Source organism: Phaethon aethereus, assembly GCF_964289735.1.
Source record: "Phaethon aethereus genome assembly, chromosome: 5".
NCBI classification, from domain to species: domain Eukaryota; kingdom Metazoa; phylum Chordata; class Aves; order Phaethontiformes; family Phaethontidae; genus Phaethon; species Phaethon aethereus.
The window spans coordinates 1743440-1749659 of NC_138579.1; positions in this window are offsets into that span (position 1 = coordinate 1743440).

The window sequence follows — 6220 nt, forward strand, 5'->3', positions numbered from 1 at the left end:
CGAGCTGGGCGGCAAGGGCTCTGCCGCGAAGGCCCCTAAAGCCGCACGCCAGCGCCCAGTCCGCCCGGCTGCCGGGAGCAGCGCGCGAACGGTGACAGTGAGGCCTCGTCAGCGTTAGAGCGACGAGCCCGCCGGGGAGAGGTGACGGGCTGGGACCAGGCCGGCGGGTCAGCGCAGGTGACTCGGGCGCTGGAGAGGGTGCTGCAGCCCTCCAGGGAAGGGGCGGAGCCTGCAGGCTTCAACAGGACCGGAGCGCAGCTAGGGAGGCCGTGTGCGCCTTGCGCCTGTCGTCAGGTAAAGCAAAAACAGAGAAAATAAGCGTGAAGGGAACCATAGCACACTTTAGCAGTACCAAGACTTACTTCTAGGGTCTGGCCTGCGAAGTAGCCCTGACCTGTAACTACGGCTAGTTTTTTTTTTTTAGAGAAACACAACAATAAATCCAGTCTATAACTGTTAGCTTAAATGGAGGTTGTAATTAGAGATCTGAAAACACAGCCAGGCTGTCTCTGTCCCGGCCAAAATATTAAGTGGTAGAGTTTCATATTTTAAGTGAGAAAGGAGGGAAGTTTCTTGAATAAATAAATATAACAGAAATCAACAGCTTTACCAGCGTCCTGCCTCTCCCAGCTAATGCAAAGGCACAGTGAATAGCTTGTGGAATCAATGTGCCCGATGTTTAGATTAGTCCAAGTAGGTAGGCTTAGAAATTCAGTTTTGGGTAAGAAACGACCTCAGTGTTTACTGTAATTGACCAAATACCTGCTAATAAAGAATAGCTACATTTAAAAAAAAAAAAAAGTAGTTATGCTGGGTGTTTTGGGGTTCTAGCTGCTATTTTGCAACTTAATTTTTTTTTTTTAATTAAAGTCTTTGGGTTTCTTACAGAAAATGCATATGCTAATTAGTGGCCCAGCTTATATTGCGGACAATGATCCTGTACTTGCCGCTACCCAAAATTTCTAAGAATTCGTATGTAGAGGAGAAAAACACAGGTACACAGGTGTCAGTGTTAAGAATCAAAGGTAGGTGTGTCTCTGGGTAGTAGGGTCATGAGCTGGAAGGAAAACAGTTCAGTGCGAAGCATGTTTTGTGAGAACAAGTTCTATGGCTATGGAGCCTCTTGGTGAGGATTTCATGTGCTTCTGAGCTCTCCCCCAGTTAAGAGTATCTGCTGCAGAAATTAAAATCTGTGAATGAATAAGCTGGGCAAGTACTGCCTGTTACATAGTGGTGTACGGACACCGAGGCCAAGAGCAAGTGTTTCCGGTGTTCCGTCACAGAAGGGATCTCTACAAGCTGGATGAGCTCTTCTGGTGTCTGGTGCTGGCCTTGGCCCCCTGCACTGTTGCTTCTGCAGCAGTTTCAGGAGCTGGGGTCTCAGAGGGAAGTAATGAGGCTGGTAACCCCATTGGTGGGGAGGGCAATTGGAGAAGGCAATGGGGAAAATGAGAGAAGAGCTTGGAAGAAGTCCAAACAGGAATGGCAGGAAAAGGCTATGTCTACATTTTACATTAGTTGTTACGTGTCTGACTGTGGTTTGTATATAATCAACTGTCCATACGGCTGGTGTGATCTCGGCCATGGCTAGCACAGCACTGGTAAGCCGAAAGTAGTGCAGAAATCTGTTTAATACGCTGTAATGTTATCAGTTTCTAGTGGTTTGTATTGCACTGTAATGGTTCAGCTCCTCTTAAAAAAAAAAAGTTCAACCCACAATTTATTCCTTATCTCTAATGATATCTTATTGCTACCATGGTTTCTTAAATACGTATTAGATCAGCTTTTGCCTAAGCAAATTTGTTTTGCTCCACTTACTTGCGGAAGCCTTCATACGTTTTCTTCGTTTCAGGGAAAAAAAAAAAAAGTAGGATCCACAGAAAATTGAGTGAGTGGTAGTTCCTTCTTTCTAGTAAAAGATAGGTTTGTGAGATTTGGGGGTATAGTTTAGATAGTAATAGATGCCCATACTTACTATAAACTTTGTTAACAGGGCAAAGCAAGTCCCCTTTTGTACATACTGTCAGACTCCAGTGGAGGTTCCTATTTCACATTTCTTGAATAACTTAAGTTTTTTTCCTGATTCTTTGTTCCATAAAGGAAACAACAGGTTGATTATATAGACAAGAAAGAATAATCCAGACTAAGTACAGAAGACTGTTAAGATAAAAAGAATGAGTGGAATAGTTAAGATTTTGTTTGGGCAGTGTGAGTTCAGGTACTGTGTGTAGTTGGAACAGCAGCTGTGTACACGGGAGAGCTTATTCTGCAGGGAGCAGATACATCTGGAGGCAAAAAGTGCAAGTTCTTTAGCTCAAGTGACAGCTACTTGATAGCTTTATCAGGTCTTTGTGCTGTGGGCTTAAAAGGAGGCATATAATTAGAATGCATCTATTTCAATTTCAGCAGTGACAAGAAAGGACCTGAAAATTGGCATCCTGACTCGACAGTTCTGTTTGGGCAGACTGCTGATGCCAGTGAAAGTCTCCCTGAAAAACAGGATTCATCACAGAACAGATCATGACTGCACTATAAAGGGATTTCCAAGATATGTTTTTCAGACTTTCTGCCTCTGTTTAGTTTCCTGCTTAGAGACACGTGAACTTAGGTGAATAGATCAACCAATAGACCTGCTGCTGTTTGTTGCTTGCTGTGGACCCCTTAGAGCTGATTCACCAACCACCGCAACCGTAGGTACTTGTATGGAAAGAAATGCCACGCATGCAAATCTAGAATGTCATTCTCCTGGCTGGTCTGGTAGCAGCTTCAAAAATACAAGCTAAAAAGGCTGTGTTGTAGATTGCATGTAAAGTCCAGTAACCTCAGAGCCAGATCTGTAGTGTGTGGTTAAACTGAAAAAAAACAACTTGTATCCTGTTTGGCTGAGGAGTGCATGCTTTTTCACCTTTTTTTTTCTTGGAAATACTTAAGGTTTTCTCTTTTTTGTGTGAGTCCTTTTAACAGCTACTGTCAGTGAAACAATCCTGCAAATTATATATACATATAGTAAGTATAGAGGCATAAGAATAAATGTCTGGGGTCCTCTGAGTGGTTTTACTTTATTACAGTCTGTCAATCACTGTTCCTTGCAATGTTTTTGTGCCAGAGAGATGCCTAACAAATGAAAGACCAAGGGGACAAACAGATTCTGTTGTCCTTTGTCACCTGCAGCACCCGTGAGAGAATGCCAAATGTTCTGTGTTCCCAAAACAAGCTTCCAGTGGGAGAAATAGGGCAAAGGGAGGGAGCTTGTTTAAAATTAAATAACTTTCACTGTATCCTATTTAGCCAAGATAGATTACTATTGATAATTAAAGAAATGTCTTCTTACCCTCAGGGTTTCCATTTTGTATTCCTGTAGTTATTGTGAAGCTCTGTGAAGAATCTTAGTCTTTTATTGCTCCTTTCCTTTCTGAAGCTATTTTTCTGGTAGCTTAGTAATTATGTTGGTGATATCTACACATCTGCCTAGCTAACTGTTGTGTTGTGTGACTGTGGCAATACCCTTACCGCGCTTTAACCATTTTTTTTAACAAAAGCCATACTCCCATTTCTGAGAGAAAACTAATGGTTTTCCATGCTTTTTTGTCATACAGTTTATCCTTCATTCAGATTTTTGAGATCTTAAATCAATTGTGTGCCTGAAAAAAAAACCCTACTGCTTCCTCTGTTTGGGGGAGCGGAAGCAAATGCTGATACATTTCACATACGTATACATATAGGTATATACAGGCTGGTTTATTACTGGCTTTAAAATCCAGAAATACAGAATAATCTTCATAACACCCAATTAAACCTTTCCCTGCTGCAAATTACTGATGAACTTTACTGCATCTTAGATCTCTAGCCTATGTTTTACTTTCCTGTTTCCTTTGTAGGATGATCTTGGGGCAGTTGAATGAATTGTTTACAGTAACGCTATTAGCTGTGGAATCTTTACCTAAGCTTCCTTCAGTTTCCAGACAGTTGGAAGGTATTCAGGGAATTATCAGTCAGAGTCCTCAAGTCAAAAATTATATTATGGTTAGGCAGGCAAGTATTCCCTGCGAGAACTTTGTGCTGTCTCCTTAGCTTGACGGAGATCAGCAAGTGTCCTAAAGCAACATTTTCATGGGCAGACTCTTACAGGGAATATTCAGTTTTCTGAGAGCCTGATTATTAAAAGTCCCGAATACTTGTGAGACCTGCTGGAGTCAGCAGAGGTGGCTGAGCTGCAGGGACAGCGGGGACTCGGGGGTCTGGCTCAGTCTCCATTCAGGCTGGCTGCTCATTCTGCCTCTGGTCTTGGCCACAGCAGTTTGGTCTTCTCAAAGTGGGGATGGGGAGGTTTCTTATAGCTTTTTTGATGACCTTAAAGGAAATTTTTTGTTATGTTTCTAATGACATTAGAGAAGCAATAGCCTATGCCAATCACTTACTGCAGTTACCAGCAGAAATTTTGATGGGTGATAATTGGATTCCATCCTCCTGTAGAAAAACCTTGTGCCTTGTCACTTGCTGTCTTGGAAAATACATACCTGACCTTCTTCCTTTGTGGCAAAAGAGCACCGAGTCCTGCAGTGGCTAAGCGCTGCCAGTGCCAAGCTCAGAAAGGACATCGCTTCCGTAAGCGCAGAAGTCTGCCTGAATCGGTGGAGGCAGATGGTGACAGTTTTTCCCAGCCTGCTAACTGTGACTGAGGATTCCCTCCAGCCTAAGCGTTTGCCTGAAGCATTTCAAATGCTCAAAGACCTCTAGGAACAACACTAGAAAACATGCATATTCTGTCTGAAAGAAGCATAGTGGAGGGAACTCTGCATTTCCCCCTACTTGCTTGTTGTGGCTCCTGAATGCCTTTGGATCGATCAGACTTGCTCACGTTTGTGTGTGTTTTCTGCTGGGAGAAACCTCTGCAGTATTTTGTACTCTGTTTTCCAAAGAGAGAGAACTTTCTCTTCTTCTCATCCAGACAAAAAGAGCTTTGTGTTCTGCACTGACTTTCCCCCAAGCTCATTTACCAGCAGCTCTTCTCAACACCAGCCAGAATTAATAAATTAATGGGACTAGTCAGAATAGTTAAGCATAAGTTTAACCATTCATAACATTAGATGAAGGGTGGAAATCTGTGGAGGACTCTAAACACAACTTTTATGCAGCTTTTCACACAGTGACTCACAGGCTGAGGCCTTGCTCAGTCAAACTTCACTGGCATCAAAACAGAGTTGCGTGAAGCTCTGCTGCAGTACCTATTTCAGACAACCAGAATAATTGTTGTCCGAGACATGTGAAAGCATCAGATGATTTTTAGTTGTTCCTGTCCTTGGATGTGAGAACCATTACAGGTTTTAGTTTTCAGAAAGATGTGAGCCTCTCAAGAGTGGGACACTGGTAAAGTGTCTCAAGTTGGATCCAGTCCAAAGCCTGCAACTGGAGAGAGCTCTCTGAGGATATTTGTTTAATATTTATCTTTTGTTTCAGATTTAAAGGTCTCAACAAATAATTTTACGAACATTTCTGGTTCCTGAACCCCTAGCTATACCTGTATCCTCTCTCTCTCATGTACTAACAGTCGGTTAGTTTGAATAGTCGTCAGACTTCCTAGATAAAGGCCTTGCTATAAATTGACTAAATTAGATCAGATTTGAAGTTTCACTTAAATGACGTTGATTAATTGAAGTGCGGTTGCCTATGGGTTTCTTTACTTGCTCTTGCTCTGAGTGTAATATGCTGATATAAGAACATTGGTGGGACTTGTGCTGCTGGACAGGAGGGGCCTTTTGGTAAACACCTTGTTGTTGTTGTTGTCTTTTTTCTTTCTCCCCATCCTTCAACACGAACACTGTCCCAGCACTTCTACTTCATATACTAGCCTTAAAGTGGTGAGGTTATAGCTGTCTGACAAAGCATTTCCTCTACCATTTCTTCATCATGTCAGCATGTCACTGCTGTCCACCTGTCAGACTCAGAGGATGTCTTTAAACCAATTCTAAAGAACCTTCAAAAACTGAGGGAATTAAATCTTAGATGTGAGTAGGCTCTATGCTGTTCAGGGGACTCTGTCATACAAGTTTGTGATCTCTTAAATGCTCTTCAACACAGTGAATTTATTTGTATGGATGTGTGTAACACTACTGTTCCTTTGAAGGAAAGCAAGAAGGAAAACCAACAGCTTCCACTAGCACACTGCTGCTTCGTACAGCTCATAATGCTGTCATTGCCAATGGCATTCCTTGACAGGATC